Consider the following 18709-nt stretch of genomic DNA (forward strand, 5'->3'; position numbering starts at 1 on the left):
AGGACTCTCCGGAAGGTCGCTTTGAGTGGGTTCATCAGACTCGGGTCAACCTTCCAAGTCTGGGGCTCCTCAGGATAGGCCCTCTTGACTCTGGAGTGGTGGACTCATGGAGTGATGTCTGTGACCTCGAGGGCATCAGGAGTGGTCAGAATAATGGTATGAGGCCCAGTCCACTGTGGTTTGACAGGGTCTTTTTTCCAATCTTTGACCCAGACTGAGTCCCCTAGTGAGAAGGCGTGTACAGGAGATCCTAAAGAGAGTGGGGCCCTCTCTATGGTATATCGTTATAACTCATTTAGGGTGGCCCCTAAAGCTTGAAGTTGTTCTCTTATTCCCTTATCCCCTATATGGTGTAGGTTCCCTGGGAGGCTCCCTAGACATGGAGGGGGCCTCCCATATATTAGTTCAAAAGAAGAGAAATCTTGACTTCCCAGTGCAGGAGGGCCAGGGGCAACAGGTCCAGCCATGGGAGGTCTTTTCCTGATAGAACTTGGCTAAGGTTCCCTTGAGGGTGCTATTCATCCGCTCAACTTTCCCTGAGCTTTGAGGCCAGTAAGCAGTGTGAAGCTTCCAAGTGATGTTGAGGGAGTTGGTTAAACTTTGTATAATGTCCGCCATGAACACAGGCCCGTTATCGCTGTGGATTGTGGCCAGTGAGCAGAACCAGGGAACAATTCCTATTCTTTGGACCCCTGGTGGGGATCGCAGTGTGGATTGGGCATTATTCTCGGCACAAGTGACACATCGTTTGCTTATCGTCTGACACAACACGGGCAGCAGACTGATGTAATATTGTTTTTTGAAGAGGGCCTCTAATGCAGTTTTTCCTAGATGGGTGAGTTGATGGTATTCGCTGACTAGATGCCCTCCCATTGTTGCTGGGATGAAGATGTGTCCATCTGGCAGTTTCCACCATCCTTTCTTGGTCCGGGTGGACCCTTCAACCTCAGCCCATTTGTTCTCTTTTTTGGTGTATCTGGGTGGAGGGGTTTCTGCTGGGGGTGTCAGGTGTAAGGGAGGGAGCTATGTCTGCCTCCTTATTAGCTACTATCTTGGCTGCTTTGTCTGCTAGATGATTCCCTTGTGTTGCAGGTTCGTCTCCCTTCTGGTGTCCTTTGCAGTGTAGAACTTCAACTTCTTTTGGAAGCCAGATGGCCTTGAGGAGCTTTAGTATTTCCTCCTTGTTTTTGATGGTCTTCCCCACTGCAGTGAGGAAGAAGCCTAAGCATCAGACTTGCTTTTGGCATATCGGTGCCTTTCTCCATGAGACCCGATACCCTGAGTCCAACAGGAATTAGAGGAGGGCCCTTGTGTCCTCTGTAAAAGTCTCTCAGGTATTGCTGGCAAGGAGGAGGTCATCCACATACTGGAGGAGGGTGTGGCATGTGGCCTCCCTTGGAAAGCCAGCAAGATAGCTGGCCAGTGCCTCACAAAGAGGGCAAGCAAGTTTTTAAACCCCTGTTGGAGGCACGTCCAAGTCACTTGCATCTGATGCCCTGTGTCTGGTTTGGTCCATTTGAAGGGAAACAAGGGTTGGCTCTGGGGGGTGCCAAGCGGAGGCAGAAGAAAGCATCCTTTAAGTCTAGGCAGGTGAACCAGCTGGCAGAGCCTGGGATCTGGCTGAGGAGGGTGTACAGGTTTGGGACCACCGGGTGCAAGGAGGTAGTCACTTTGTTGATAGCTTGTAGGTCTTGAACTGGTCAGTACCCTCCTCCCGCCTTCTTGACTGGCAAGAGCGGGGTGTTCCAGGGTGACTGGAATTCAACCAGAATGCCTGCTTCTTTGAGTCTGGTCAGGTGTTCTTGGATGCCTGCCCTTGCCTCTTGTGGGAGGGGGTATTGCTGCTGTCTCTGCATTTGAGCCCCTGAGATTAACTCTACAATGACAGGGGCCTGGTTGCAGGCAAGTCTGGGGGTTTGTCCTTGGCCCATACAGTGGGGAAGGCAGTCCTGAATTCGGGCAGGCAGCTCAGTTGGGCCTGGGCATAGATTAGCCTCCATTCTTCCTCTCTTGGTGTAGTGATTGCCATTATAAGGTGGCCTGATTCTTCTTGTCTTGGATCCAATCGGAGGCTGGTACATCCCATTGGGTCAAAGGTTATTTGGGCCCCCAGCTTTGAGTGTATATCCCAGCTGAAGAGAAGGATAAGGCACTCAGGTAGGTAGAGGAACTCATGCCATATCATGTGGCCCTCTAGTTCACATTGACGGGCTTGGCAGAAGGGCTGTTGCATTGCCCATTTCCCTGTGGCCTCAAGGATGGTTGAGGTCTTCTCACTAAAAGGGGCTATGGGGGAGGTGACCACAGAATGTTCAGCCCCAGTGTTGACCATAAAAGTAATAGTTTGGCCCCCTACTTTCATTTTGACCGTGGGCTCATGTGGGCCAAGAAGAAGTAAGCCTGGTCCCCCTCAATCTGAATTTATTCCTGCTAGGCCTATGAGGTCTTTTCCACAGGGTTCTTCTACATATCGGCTGGGTTTCTGGGACTTTCCCTGGTTGGGACATCCATTCTTCTCATGTCCTTTGTCCTTGCAGTAGGCACATTGATACCTTGCTAAAGAGGTTCTGGGCTTTCCCCCACCTCTTGGCAGCTGGACCTTCCCTGCCCTTTTGTCGTCCTTTTCTTTCAGAGCAGCGGTGAGGAGGCTGACCTTTTTTCTCATCTTTTTCTGGGCTTCCCTCTCAGCAGTGACCTCCCTGTATATGTAGAGCTTGTTAGCAACTCGATCAACTGGGTGAAGTTAATTCCAGAAAAAAAAACCCTCAATTTTTGTAGCTTCTTTCTGATATCTGTGGAGGCTTGGGCCACCAAAGAGGTGTTTACCATCTTCTGGCTTTCTTGTACCTTGGGATCAAACGATGTAAATGCAGTAAACCTCCCATACCCTCCCATAATAATCCTGGGGAGATTCCTCTTGCTGCTGGGTGATTGAGGATATCTTGGTCATATTCATGGGCTTCTTAGGCCCTGCCTGGATCCCCCAGAGGAGAGAGCCTCTTGCTACTTGGTACTTGGTACTTGGATGTGGACTTGTCCTTCTTCTGTAGTGGAGTCCCATGTAGGACATTCTTCAGGTGCAACTGTCCTAGCCCAGGTGCCAGGATTGACAACCCAGCTGGTGCATGTTCCTCAAGGTATTGCCAAGCTCCTCTCATGAATCTCCATCTCTCTTCAGTGTTAAAGTGTGGAGCAGCTGTTGGCAGTCTTCCCAAGTTGGTCGATGGGTCTGAAAGAGGGTCTCCATTAGGTGTGGAGAAGGGCTGGTAATACATCATGGAGTGGCCAAGCTGGAGGATTCCATTTTCATCCCGTCTCTCAGGTTCCCTTGTCTCTCATGCCAGCATCTGGAGAGCGCCTGAGCCTGGCTGACGGTGCAATCTGGCCGCTGGCCCGGGGGCGGGGGAGAGGATTTGCCAAGTCCAGAGGTGGTGGGGAGACCAAAGGTGGCAGAGTATCGGAAACCGGGGGGTTAGGTGCTGACAGTCTCAGGGGAGCATATGGCACGGGCAAGATTGGTTCTACCTCTGGATCACTGGCAAGAATTTGTGGAGGTCAGGACTTCTGTACCCTACCCTGTCCCTGTTCATTGCAGGTAAATTGCACCCAAGGGGGAAAGTTTTCAGGAACTGATCAGCGTGACCTGGGTCTCTGGTGACAACAAGCCAGACACGGCAGACCGTTAGGACATCTAAAGTTCCTACCGAGAGCCATCCTACACTAAAAGTGGGCCATTCCAATTCACATAGGGTCCTTAACTTGCCAGGGATCATCTTAATTCCATAGTCTCCCGAAAACCCCTTTTTGAAGTTCTTGATCATAATTTCAAGAACTGTGGGTTTGTTCTGTCCCGACCCCATAATGTCCCCATGAGACGAAGTCACAAAGACAGACAGAGGGATAGGGGTGCCCCCCTCTAATGAGAAGACCAGTCAGATGCCCATCTGGCCGTGTCCTGAAGGAACTTAGGTGACGCTTAGCCATAGTGGTCTCAGCTTTGTGACTTCTGATCAAAAACTATTCTGATGCCGCCATAGACTGTATGCTGTTCACCACAGAATCGCAGACAGGTCCACTCAGATTCCATGGGCTTTTGGAGACCTTAAGGGTGCCCACCGGTGGAGCCACAGATTCAGTCCCAACTGGAGGACCAGGTTGGGCTGCACATTCACTCACACAATCAGACCAGATGTTAATACGTTCCTTCCCTAGGAATCCCTACTTGTGAGACCTCTAAAAGGACTCCAGGAGGTGATCAGGCTCCCCTTCCACCCTGGCAGGTGGGTATGACTGGGTCCAGGGGCCCCAGACCTTACTGTTATCTGACATGAGGTCCAGATCCTCACCTACCAAGTCTCCTTACCTTCTCCATTGCAATTCCTCTTTCTGTCCACTGCCTTGCCATTTTTCCAAACCGGTGACAACAATGGCCTAATGCGGTTGGGTTTCACTCAGTCAGGGAACCAAATGTCAGGCAACCTGGTCTGGGTCACCCAGCGGAAGAACCAAGCAGCACTCAGAGATCTTGGAAGGCAGGAGGTTTATCATACCAGCGGGCTCAGAAGAGATCATTCTCCAGAGGTCTGAGTTCCGATTGCAAGCATGGGAGACAATTTATACTCCGTAACTTCCGCATTAGTAGTAATTTGGCGCACATGGCACGTGGGGTAGGAAGAAGAGCCCAGAAGGAGAGTCTTTGGGCAGGGACTGGAAGTCCCCTATCAGTCCTGTCGGCCATCTTAGAACATAATTTTCCCCTATCAAACAGAGTGAGAGGACTCCCTGTTTCTCAACATCTTTCAGAGAACTTTAACAAACTATGATTTTTCTTTTCATTTCTTTGTGTTTTCTCTAAAATTTCAAATCATCAATGTGAATGAAAAGCCAAATCCTTACCTTGCCTGCATTACTAAAAAGAAAGAATAAAAGAACCAACCGGAAGTTTCAAGGGTTGATTCATGGTCCTGTTGTTCTGAGCTCTGAGGAAAAGTATAATAGTTCCTACAGTCTCGTGTGGGTTTCTGGTGAGCACCATCAGAAACCTTTCCATTCTTCCTGCCTCTACTGATTTATCTACCATAGTTGCAATTCCACAGCCAACCTAGAACGGTCCTGGAATGCAAAGTCACGAATGTCACTAATGTCACTGAGTCAGGGCCTGAATTTATTGTTCGGACTGCTTGCTTCATTCCACACCGAAGAACTTACAAGTCTGACAGTCTCTCTCCTCTGACCCTTCTTTTTGACTAGAAGTCAATCTTGGTCTATAGAACTGCAAATTCTCAGCACAAATGATTTCATCCACATGCTGTCCCCTGTACCACCACCCCTTGTGTTCCCAACACCTACCACACACACTAAGAGATGGGACTAGTATACTTGCTAAGGGCTCATAGTTTCCAACATCCCTGGATGTATCCAGCACCCCCCTTTAAAGTTCCTTCCTGGGAAAGCTCAAGACTGCCAAAAGCATTTACTGTTGAGATATATACCTAGATCTACTAGCTGCCTCTCATGATAGTTCTTAAAAAACAGCACCCTCCCTGCTACTAGGGGCACCTGGACGGCTCAGTCAGTTAAGCTGACTCTTGATTTCGGCTCAGGTTATGATTTCGAGATTGGTTCATGGGTTTGGGCTCTGTGATGACAGTGGGGAGCCTGCTTGGAATTCTCTCTCCTTCCCTCTCTCTCTGCCCCTCCCCCACTGATGCTGTCTCTCCTCTCTCTCAAAATAAATAAACATTTAAAAAACCCAGCACCCCTACCTGATTTTTGTAAATTCCACTTCCCAGACTGCTCCAGCCGTGTTCACTCCTCCTTCGTAGTCCCTCATCCTCCTTTTAAAACATCACATCCTCTCCACACAGATCAGGCTTGGACTCAGTTTACACTAGAGTCTCTCTCCTACTGCAGTAGTCTAAATAAAATCTGTCTTGCCACCTTTAACAAATGGCTCACTCTGCTTGTCTTTGATAAGTCTAAACTCTACAGCTGAGAGTAGGAAACAGGAATGTCTCAGCGATTTCTGGGCTGCCTCATTCCCGTGGAAATTTTCCTAGAGCAGAGTTTCCCCAGGAAGTGTGTATATGGTTGTTTACACACAAAATTTACTAGATCTTGCAATAGCATTTTCAGAAAAGCTATATGGAAATACAAATATAAATCATGGATTTTTCCATTAAATATTTTGAAAAGAAAAAGCATTATTAGGGAGCAGGACATAAGGAGCCTATTACCGTGAATAAATACATATTTTTAAAAAACCAATAATTTTGAAAAACACTCATCTCAAAAATTCAAGATTGTTGCCCTCAGGCTTTAGTTCAATGAATGCAGCTATAGGACAGGATGCTGTCATCTACTTCTGCTTAATAAGACTGTCTAATAATTCTTTTAATTTATCTGGATTTTCAAAGCACTTGCTTGACAGATTTTAGATGAGCAGCTAATCTGTCATTTACAGAAGGGACAGTGATGAGAGGGAGCAATGCCTAATTCATCCATATGCTCTTTTATCTGTTGATTTAATTTATTTAGTTCATTCTTTACTAAAAGTATTGACAGAGGGGAAAATATTTAATCACGATCTTGCAGGTTAAAAAAAAAAGATGCTGATACCAGGCTCAGGGAAGCAGGAGAAAGCTGGGTTGTTGATGATCCCAGGAGGAAAGGAAAATGTGATTGAGTGATGTTTATCTGACCTATTTTATTCTGAATTGTTATGGATGCAGCAGTAGTGGTAGAGAGCTCCATGCATGTGACAGGTATTCACCAAAGGATTTTATTCTGCACTGTGTGTAATCAGAACATGATTTCTTATCCACATCCCACTGTAGAATTTTTGTAAAGGTTGTGATTGCAGCAAACCAGAAGCCCAGACTTGTGATTATATTTTACAGACAAGTAATGGTCACTTTGTGCTGCTTAGACTTTGAAGGTATTTTCTCGTGGTTTGTTCTGTTTTAAATTTTTGTTTATTTATTTATTTTTGTTGTTAAGCTCTCAGAATTCTTGGTCATCTGGCAGAGGAGATATCCCAAAAGGTAACAATAAACTGTCTAAGCTACATAAACTGTTTTTATTTTGTTTTTACTTTGTTGCTCTTGATTTTTTAATTTTTTGTTTTAATTTTTTTTTGAACGTTTATTTATTTTTGGGACAGAGAGAGACAGAGCATGAACGGGGGAGGGGCAGAGAGAGAGGGAGACACAGAATCGGAAACAGGCTCCAGGCTCCGAGCCATCAGCCCAGAGCCCGACGCGGGGCTCGAACTCCCGCACCGCGAGATCGTGACCTGGCTGAAGTCGGAGGCTTAACCGACTGCGCCACCCAGGCGCCCCTCTCTTGATTGTTTTAAAACCAGGGGTACAAGTATTTGAGATAACAGGAATAAATTTAAATTTCTACTCTTGGAAAATAATTATTTGCTCCTCAGTAAAACTGAGGAAAAACATCCCCACTAATGATGAAGCCATTGGTGGTGGGGGGCGGTATTCTGGTTGACCTTTGCTCTAATTGACTCTGTAGAGTGGGGAATTTAAAAATCATAAGAGATGTGTTGTGTAGAAATAATGGAAAAATAGAGAAACTAATTTAGACATTGCTTAAGAGGAAATAATCTAAGGTCCTATGACTTTTCTAGAGGCTGGCGTGAGACTTTGGCTTGCTTTTGCATGAATTTCTTGAAGTCTTATATCTTCTCCGGGAGATTTCTCTCTCTTAGATGTCTGTCTACACGATCACATACTCACAAGGTAGAGTAGTTTTCTCGAAAGTGTCAAATATCTTAGAAAGGGTAACCCAAAGGATAAATGTTATTTATTTAACAAAGATGTAATGAGCACCTACTATGCTCTGAAAACTACTAAATTCTGGGTGTTTGTTGGTGAACAAATGAGACTTGATCTCTGTTGTCATGGAGACAACAAAGCTGGTGATTGTAATAGCTGAGGCTGCCCTGGCTTGTCTCTATGTCTAGAAGGTCTTTCCAACATAACAACTTTAGCACAGCCAGCCTTCTCTCATGGCAACTCAGGCTCCAAAGGTATGTGTTCTAAGAGAGTCAGCCTTATATGACTGGACTTGGCAGTCACATTGGCAGTCTCACATCTGCCTCGCTCTAATGTTAGGAGTGAGTCCCTAAGTCCAGCCCATATGTAAAGAGTGGGGTTTTAGATTTCATCTGTTGAAGAGATGAGTGTCAAAGAAGTGAAGACAAGGTTTACAACCCACACAATAGCTTAGAAAAAGAGGAGAATGCAGCTCTCTGGGAGTCCAAGGAAGACGTGGTTTAAGATTTCCTTTTCAAGGCTTTTATTTTGGCAATCTAGTCTTCACACTCCTCTTTCTGACCTTCTCGTTGGTGGCTTTGTAGAGAAATTGATTTGTAGCAAACGACCTGTGTTACCTACTTTAATCCATGACTGATTACGTAAAAAGAAAGAGAGTAACATTTGCTTTCAAGAAAAGTCAGTCTGAGGCAGAAGTAATTCAATTTATGAATTTAATATTGGAAGCTACTGAGCCAGATCAGGGAGAGACAACTGTGCTTTGAAGATTGTTTGTCCTCAACTGAATCGACTTGGGGGGTGTCAATCATATTTTTTTCAAAGCATTTTGATGAAAAGATAATGGAACCAAAGTAAAACATTTGATTATATGTCAGTGTGTGAGTGAGTACAACAGAACCAATCTTCAAGAGGTGCTTCGTGCTCTCACTGAACTGAACAAGCCAGAAAGAATGTCAGCTCTGAGTGGTTAAGAGTTGGAGGCAGTCAACAAACACTTACTGCCGCCCACTCACCCCTCACCTCCACCCCATGTACAGACATTGGACAAGCCCAGGAGTCTCTTCCCCAAGTTCCACTGTGTCTAGTGCTCACCCTCCACCTCTGTTTATTGGTTTGCTTTTACTTTAAGGGCACGCTGGAGCACTTTCAGTATGTTATTGACATGAAATAATCAGATAAGAGTCAAGAAAACGCTAGTGATTATGCTCTACTTCTGTCTATCCTGACTCGCTTCTCACCATTCACCACTATGCCCTGTGCCCTGAGAAGCTCACGCTCTAGGATTACATGGACAGTTATGTTTGGTTTTGTTTTCTTGACTTATGGCTTCAGGAACAGTGGTGGGGTTCTAAGGTGCAGAGCAGAGTAACACTGAGGTATTGTTTCCAACCTACACCCCCACACTGAGCTAAGGGCTGCCTGTATCCATTGACTGAAAGACAAAAGATCCTATTAGAGCCTTTTCACAGCCCTCTCTGCCTTAGGTTTCAGTAACCACTCTTTTCTGTTGCCCCTTCAGACCTAGGAATGGGTTCTAGGTTGTCAATGTCATTATTTCAGAGATACTGCAATGTTACTTGGTGGTTTCTTTAGACTCCATCCTTACCTTTGAAAACAGTTCTTTATCAAACCCTCTTTAAATTGAGTAATTCGACTATGGGTAGCATGACTTCCAATTTATTGCTTAAGTAACTAGATAGATACAGGTACCATTTCCTAAAATGAAGAAGACCAGAGGTTGACTTTGGGATGTATTAAGTTTCTGATGTCCATAATACTTGATACGCAAACAGGAAGTTGAAATCAGAAGAGAAATCTGTGCTGAAGATAAAAAGTTGAGAGGAGCGCCTGGGTGGCTCAGTCCGTTAAGCATCTGACTCTTGATTTTGGCTCAGGTTGTGATCTTACTGGTTCATGAGATCGAGCCCCTTGCGTGGCTCTGCACTGTTAGTGCTTGAGATTCTCTCTTTCCCTCTCCCTCTTCCCCTCCCTCGCTCATGCTCTCGCTTTCTCAAAATAAATAAACTTAAAAGAATTTCAGAGATGACATATAGATACTATATGCAAGAACCCTGTCTTACGCATTTGGATGGCAGTAGCCAAACCGAGTGGCAAGCACAGACAATAGGAGGGTTGCTGAGGTGCTGAATATCGCAAGGTAAACTGTAGGCACCAGACGTGCCACATCCAAGTCCCCAAGCAAAGGAAAGAAGAGTGCCACCACTCCAGTGAAGGCTGGTATGTGAAGTGGCCTGTGAGCTCTGATTCAGTTCTGGAGACTTCTGGGCCCTAGTACAAGACCTCTCTAGGGCCCTTTACTCGGTCCAGCCTCTCAGCTGTGCCTGAGCTTTCTCTTGTTGGCCATCCTCCCTCCTACCTGCCCCTAATCCTCCCAGGCTTCTTTTCTGTAAACTTTCTCTTTCCCTGGCCCACTGCCCTGGACTTCCCTGTAGTCCCAGGGAAATCCTTTCCTTATTCTAGTTGATCCCCTTTTACCTTTCTTTAGAACCCTCTTTTCTTCCTTTTATTACTTAATACACTTCAAGAGACCGTTAAACCCAGAATACAAATCATTAGCCACTGAAAAACTCATTCTCCTTCCCAAAGCCTCCCTGGTGGGAAAATATTTGCATTCCATCCTTTAAGTTGTAACAAAGAAAGAGAAGAAAGGCAGAGGCTCTGCCCCACTAAGCACCTTAAAGAATTTCCAGAAAAATGGAAGAAATTTTGCAATCTGATGGAAGGGAGTGGTTAGGAGGGAGAGGTAGGATGGAGACATGAAAATGTAAAGGTTGCAATGACATCGTAGCGTAAGTTAATCAGTGTATAAAAATCTACCTAAGGAGGAAACCAACAATCAGATATTGGAACACTAACTAAGAAGATTTTTAGGGAGAAGGAAATTTGGGATAGCAATTGAAGAAGAGGAAAAACAAGAATCATAAGAAAAGAAATCATATCTGGTGAGAAAAAAAAAGGAGTGTTCAAATGCACAAGCAGAAACAAGAAAACTGTATTTTGAATACCCAAGCATATTTTCTTTATATGACTGGTGGTGAGGAGTAGAAGAACAAGCAATGAAGAGAGTTCATTCATGAGACTGAGTTTTACATCTCTGGCCCAGCATTTAGGATAAGCCAATAGAATGTTCTGCTCTTAGGTCAGTAGCTGTTGTGTAGATTAAATGAGGCTTTTAACTTCCTGGTGACTCCCTGCTGAGACCTGTAGGTGTAGAGAACTTTGATTCATCTGACTTCCTTCCTCAGGTATGAATGGAATACTGTGTCTCCCTAAGAATAAAGGTGAGAAGGGGCGTCTGGGTGTCTCAGTGGGTTCAGCGTCCAATTTTGGCTCAGGTGGTGATCTCATGGTTCGTGGGTTTGAGTCCTGCATTGGACTTTGTGCTGAAAGCTCGGAGCCTATAGCCTGCTTCAGATTCTGTGTCTCCCTCTCTCTCTGTCCCTCCCCCACTCATGCTCTGTCTCTCTCTCTCTAAAATAAATAAACGTGAAAAATATTTTTTAAAAAGATGAGAAAACACAGAAATTCCTGGGTGAACCCCCAGACCCGAGGCATTCAATCAAGTTCAAGCCTAGTCGACAAGGAAAGAGTTCATTCTAACCTGAAAAGTAGCAGCCAGCAACAACTTCTGGAGCTTTAGTAAACTCACATACAGAGAACACATCTATTAGAGAAGGATGAAGCTCTGACTTGGTGAGATTAACCAACAGTGTTCAGGGAAGGATAGGTCCGTGATTCAAGGTAGCCTATCTGGATTGGAAGGACTGTTGGACTGGGAATTGCATAGAAAGCTACTTTTCCCTGAAGATATTAATATTACATTTTATTTCTTAATTCTTTCAAATTGTAATTGCAAAATGTTATTTTATGCCTTCTGTTATGTCTTCATAAAACATAAGCATCTGTCAAAGCAACAACAAGCTGAGGGAAGAAATACAATTGGACAAACTCTTTGTTTGAGTGAATTGACCTATGTTTGGATGATAGAATAAATGGGTGCAGTCAAAGAGAGGGATCTTGGAGTGACCTTGTGTTGATCTAGGCTTCTATGATTATCAGGAAAATACCACCAATGTTATTACCTTTGGAACTTGGGTTCTTATGTTTCCCTTGTAAATAAGTCACCTAGAAAGTATTATGTTTTCTTTTAACTCAGAAATAAGAAAACAGCTTGAAGAAAACATTTTCCTTTGAAAATGTGGTACAAACTAATTTCTAGTTTCTCTGACTATTGAATTATATACATTAGCAAAGGAAACATGTACAGGAGAAATAAACCCATCTGTCTGTCAGGGAAAAATGGGAAAATGAGTAGAGGAGTTAATAAAAATACAAAAGAAAAATTACAAATACATTAAACTTAAAGTACCGTGCACTGCAAACATATTGAGTGACAGGTACACTGTTCCTTGACTACCAAAGTCAAATGTCCAAGGGCTACATGAGCTGGAGTACGAATCCCCAGTTGTTCTGGTTGTATGTAAAAAACGTACTAAGAATGATTAAATACATAATAATAAATAACCAAAATTGACTATACACTCCACAATATCCAAATGAAAAGTAATTAACTAGTTAATTTAAAACAGTAAATAAATAAGCTCATATGAAGGTATGCCAAGACTCAGAAAAATGAGCAGTGATGTTCTTAAGATATTCTTAGTAATTGCTATTCTTTATAGTATCATACATTTCTTTAGTGTCGCTTGCATAAAAAGTATTTTAAAAATAATATTAGGGGCGCCTGGGTGGCTCAGTCGGTTGAGCGCCGACTTCGGCTCAGGTCACAATCTCGCGGTCCGTGAGTTCGAGCCCAGCATCGGGCCCCTGTGCTGACAGCTCAGAGCCCGGAGCCTGTTTCAGATTCTGTGTCTCCCTCTCGCTGACCCTCCCCCGTTCATGCTCTGTCTCTCTCTGTCTCAAAAATAAATAAATAAACGTTAAAAAAATTAAAAAAAAATATTAAAAATCAATCAGAATGTGTCTCCAGTCATTGAATGAAGAATTAAAAAAAGAGAATCTAAAAAAAAAAATTAAAAACCCTGCTCACTAGAGGATCCGCATAGCTTGTCTTCTGTGTAGAGACTAGCAGTTGCTAGCGTTTAGTGGCTTTAGCGCAGAACGTGATTTTCCAAGCATGAACCAAAGACCACAAAAGCCATGAGACACTGCAACTAAGAATTGTTGCTCAAATCATTTGAGACAAATCTAGATTAAATCTACAATGTAATGTAAACAAATTTTGTGTGTTTGTTGTTAAGTATAGGTCATCATCAGTCTTTCCTAATATGCCATAGCACATCATCATATGTAAGAGGGGACAGTGCATTTCCTGACCATATTGAAACATGGGATTTTTTTTTTTCATAGACCTGTCAGTATTCTTTGGTATTATTTTTGTTTCGCACAATGCCTCATAATCTTTCATGAAAAATACTTTGGGAGTTTTAGTGTGGAAACACTCTGCTCATCAGCAAAAGAACAACAGATAAATTGTATGCCAATGTATGATCCTGGAGTTTACTCTGCTGTAATCAAGACTCTGGCTCAAATATAGGAAAATTAAGAAAAAAAATTTTTTTTTGCCAAATGCGCAGTGACTTTACCAGTCTTTGTGAGTGAAAAGAGAAGGTAAAGACTGAGGAGGAAAACTATAGGGAGGGAAGTTTAAAAGAGTGCTCCTATGGACGATTCCAGTCCTCTACTCCTAGCCTGTTCAGCGTAGTATCTCTTGTAAATGACCAGTGCTCAACTGTAGAAGATACAGATCCTCCCCCAAGGAGCTACTAACCTATTTATGGAGAAATGTAAGAGGTTCAGCAAATATATCCAGTGGGATGATTTAGTTAAATACAGGGTTCTGAGGAAGCAATTAAGAGGGGGGTATAAACCAGTCTTAGAACAGCTGTGAGTTGAGAGTTTGCTCAAGAAAAGGTTTTTTTCAAATAAGGAGTCATAAATTAAGCTGAATCCTGGAGGATGAGTATGAAGCTGGCAGAACAATCTTGAGAGTAGGAATGCTTCATGCAGAAGGATTTAAATACACATGCAAGTATAGGTAACTCAAAAAGGGCCCCAAAATTATTAAGAAACTTGTACTCAGGTAAATGGGAATATCCACAGATGTTGAGTGAAAGAAAGAGATCTTGCCTAAGAATTGGGGGATTATATTTTAGTCCTAAAGTATCTATTGATGGGCTCTGATTTAGGTCATGAAAACCCCTGGAACCTTAGTTTTCCTGTCTCTATTGAGAGTTAACTGTAGGACTAGAGGCTCTAGAAAGTTGTTCTCAGCTTTAGCAATGATATGAAATCAAACAATATTAATAGTTAATGCTGAATAAAGTTTACCAGGCACGATTGTTAACTCTTTGCATGTGGCAACCCTAGGAAACTGAGACCTAGAGAATTTAAGGACTTTCTCAAGGTTTCAGAGCTCGTAGGAGAGACTTGGGATTCAAAATGCAGCAAGCTGATTTCAATATCTGCACTCTTAACCATAGGTCAAGTCGCTTTCTCAATGTAGAAAATATAAGTAGGTAATATTGAAAATTATCAGATTTTATTATTTTTTTCCTCTTTTTTCAAACTGTATAAATCCCATCTTTGTAGGACAGGGGAACAACATAAGCAAACTGCTTTAAGCATATCATATTTGGTTCAAATTTTTCAAATATTGAAGAACTATGAGGTTAGATGATATCAAATAAACGGATAAGTAAATACATTTTAATCACTTAGAAAGAATGATGCTATGTGGTAATCCCAAGTCTATTATTTCTAGAGATTCACACTAACATTTCAGGTGGTTTCTATGTAAAAGTTGTGGAATTGGTAAGAGTTGTTAGAAACACTGAAACAAAGACAGAGAATGATAAGCAAGTCCCAAACCAACTTGTGATGTAAATGTTAAGGATAACCTACCCTGTGGCTTTAGTGCTATGCTGTCTTCCAGATGTCAAAGGACATCTTTAGAGAATCTAGTTATCACAGAACCCTTTGTCCTCAGTACCTAAGTCTCTATGCATGAGTTCCAAGATGGACAAGTATGTCTGAGAGTAATAACTCAACAGTTATGGTCAAATTGCATTATTTCTAAAACAAATGTCACACAAATGGGTGAATATCTTTAACCAGTTTTTCCAAATATTTCTTTAAATTAACATTATTCTTGATTAAAGGTATTCGTATATACTTACATAGATACACATACTTTTAATATATATACATATATATATATAGTGTGTGTGTATACACTATACTTAGCATGTGTATATACATATATATAGTATATGTGCATGTATTATATATGTCACATATTGTATATGTACTGTATGTGTGTACAAATCATATATTGTATATGAATATATATACTCTATATATTGAAGTGGTTAAATATATAAATAAAAACACCAGACAACACAAATAATGAACATTAGATTACCCACTCACCCATGAGACTCACCCATCTTTCAAACAACATTTTTTTAACAAATTATAGCAATAAGAATATTTTTCTTTGCAAGAGAAGACATTTTTTTGAAGACTACATAGCAGGGCGAAAAAAAACTTGAATGTTGAGTACTACACACTTTTTACTTTCTTAGGGCAAGTTATTTCATTCCACTGTGCCTCAATTTTTTCGTCTTGAAAATGGAAACAATAATACTTATTTTGCAAAATGGAAAGACTTTTAAATGAAATCGTTAAGTGTGGCAAGGACACATAAATCTGGTAACATATTTTCTGCCACAGAAACAGCATTTAATTAAGAGTTATATTACCATTGACATTATCCTCACAATTATTAGAATTCATGCCCAAATCTCAAAGTCATCTATAAAATCTACATTTTGATTTTTAGTTACCTGATCATAAAAAAAAACTTCTACAAGAAAATCAGAAAAATTTGAAGCCAATACAATTTATCTAATTCTGTTAGACATCCATGTAGATGGGCATACTTTTCAGCACACAGAATTGTTGCTGAGTATCATGAACGGTGAAAAAAAAGAAATAAAAAAAAACCCTAGTTAAAAAAAATGGAAAAAAAGAATAAGGATGTTGATAAGAGCCATTTGAGGATTTTCAGTTCACCACTGACAGTAAATATGTTGCAGCTTCTTTGTTCTAGATGAAATAAAATAGTCCCTATTGAGTAATGGAACTTAGTTTCTGTCTTGAAGGAATAATTACAGAATAATAATGGGATCACTAAGAAATTTATGAGATGTAGAATAAGTGTCTTTAGTATAATACCAAGATATGATGAAGTAAAGAAATTCAACAGACCCATCTCATCAAAGCCACTTGAAAGTGTTAATGTCTTCCAAATGTCAAAACAACACGACAATTTAGTTAAAAAAGAGTCAAATTCCTTGAGTGTGTGTTAACAAAACACATGAAATATATGTTTAAAGAACTTAAAGTTTTAAGTTTTAAACCAGTTTCTTTGAAGTCTTGAAAAGAATTTTAAAGCATTGCACCATTGTGTCCCTAGTGCCAGGGACAGCTTCACAGCCCAAGACCAGGGCAATCACACAGGGTGCTGTGCTAAACCGGTCTTATCCTTGAAGTTGAATGCTTTGCAGTTGCCATATTAAAATGCCTAACAACTTTATCTTTGAATTTATTTGTGTTTTGTAAGTAAAGTCCTCTAGGACGATGGAATGTGCACCACAGGTGTGGAACTGCCTCGTCCCTGGCTCCCTATCGTGGGTGCTCAGCTGCCAGGAATCCCATCCCTGGCACTCTGGGTGCTATTTAACCTGTCCCTTGATGCCCCTGCTCAATGATATTTGTTGCCTTCCACACCTGGTGGGCCCCTGCTGTGGGGATTAGGTATATGGCCTCCTGTGTCTTAACACAGGGCCTGGTGGCAGCTGTCCCTGTCCACGGCTGGGAGCACCTTGGTACATTCATGGGTGACCACCAAAGCCCTTATCCATAGCTGAAGACATACCAAGAGTGCCCTGATACAGAAACTGTAACCCCCGTGGATTGTGGGCTCTGACACGACACTGCGGGAAGAGAAGGTGCCCAGGAAGTGGAGTATCTCTTGCCTAAGGGATTACAACATTAAATAGCAAATAAAATATACCAGGAGAGGTCAAAAAACAGAGTAAAAGAAAATAAAAGAATTGACATTGTTCCTGCTTTTTGAAGAGGAAGCTCCACATTTTCATTTTTCACTGGCACCCACAAATTATATAACCAGCCCTGCCTAGTGCCTAATGTGTCAGGTACAGAGCAAGCACCCAATATATTTCTTCAATGGATGTTGAATGCAACCTTCATTGAAGAGAGTGTCACTTTCAGTCTTGACAATTTCACTTATCAGGTAGTGAGAGGTCACTTTAGAGTTCACCTTCAAGGAGAATGTATTCTGTTACACACAAAGAGTAGAGAGTAATAGTAGTGTCCCATTTTTGGAGGATGAGAGAAACTTGTTAGAGTTCTTATTCTTGTCCTTGTAGTAGCTATAGAAAAATGAAACAAAACAAAAACACGACACCAAGACTCAAGACCACACTATGCCTACATCTAGCACCTTTTACTCTTGTTTCATTGTGAGAGTAATACTCTTAAGGAGTCCAACTATGGATCTCAAAGCACATTCTCTTTAAATAATTCAAGTGATTCTCCTAATTTATGGAGCTCAAAGCATCTTTTCTTCAAATAATTCCAGTTTTATCTTCATTCTAAGCTCGTCTTTGGTATAAGATTTCCTTTGGGAGGAAAATTTTTGAAAAAAAAGCTTGACATTACCAGAAAAGACATCTTTAAACAATTAAATCTTCTTCTGGGAAGATGAAGTAAACATAATTTTCTCTATTCCTCTCGCTAATTACAACTAAAAACTACGGGAATATATAAAACAAACCAAAGAGGACTGTGAAAGGTGTCAAATGAGATGGCAGACCAGCCAGGGACCTCAGGACCTGAGGAATGACATGGCAGTAAGTTTTCTGGGTTTTCTTTTTGCCTCAGAGGAGGAACTGAAGAATCTGGCAACCCAGAAATGCCAACAGGTACAAACAGAAAAAAGTCCCAGGTAAAGCTTACTTTCTCTAGCCAAAAGAAAGGGGCAGCTGGCCAAGATAAAAACTTTTTAAACAGTAACTAGTCTACTCCAGCCAAATATTACAGGAAAAACAAAAAGTGACCCCCACCCCCATCTATGCCAGCAAAGGCTAAGTGGGGATTCTAGACTTCCATGCTCATGAGGTTATAATGAGGTGCTCCAAACCTGTGCCAGAACATTATCAGAAAAGGCTTAAGTAGGGAGCCAGGACTTTGATTTATCTGGTCGTAGCACCTCCTTTATCACCTCCAGTGTCATTGGGGACAAAATAGGAATCCTGAACTTCCACCTTCATCTAACATTAATAAGAAATACCCAAACCCCACACCAGTGACGGGGTGTCAGAGGAAGCCTGGTGAAAGTTTACCTTCACCATCACTAAGCAGTAATGAGACCATACCACTGCAGTATCAGTGGAAACCATGCACTAAGTACGATTTCTTCTTTGATGCTGGTAACTCTAAAATTTAATATATATTTTTTTGTTTAAACATTATATGTAGAGGTAATTGAAGAGTTACATGTAACTGTAAGGAACAATACTGAGAGCTCCTCCATAACCATGCCCCTCTTGCTCCCGATAACATTTTGCAATACTATCTCACAATATGGCAACCAGAATATTGACATTGACACAATCTAGATACAGGACATTTCCATCACAAGGATCACTCAGATGGCCCTTCTAGAGCCACATTCTCTTCCCTCCAGCCCTTGTCCCTTTCTTAGCTCCAATCAACAATGTTTTTCATTCCTAGCATTTTGTCTTTCAAGAATGTTACATAATTCAAATCATACAGTATTTAACCTTTTG

The 18709-nt window shown here is 41.9% G+C and overlaps 1 long non-coding RNA gene across 1 annotated transcript in view; it reads left to right on the top strand.

Moving 5' to 3' along the window:
* The first annotated feature begins 7891 nt into the window (after positions 1-7891).
* Positions 7892-18709, top strand: part of LOC121038196 (uncharacterized) — a 47700-nt gene continuing 36882 nt past the window's right edge. The window contains exon 1 of the long non-coding RNA XR_005794219.1: positions 7892-8044. This is a non-coding gene — a long non-coding RNA (uncharacterized LOC121038196). The remainder of the gene's footprint in view (positions 8045-18709) is intronic.

Source organism: Herpailurus yagouaroundi, unplaced genomic scaffold (assembly GCF_014898765.1).
Source record: "Herpailurus yagouaroundi ecotype Mexico unplaced genomic scaffold, PumYag 165, whole genome shotgun sequence".
NCBI lineage: Eukaryota > Metazoa > Chordata > Mammalia > Carnivora > Felidae > Herpailurus > Herpailurus yagouaroundi.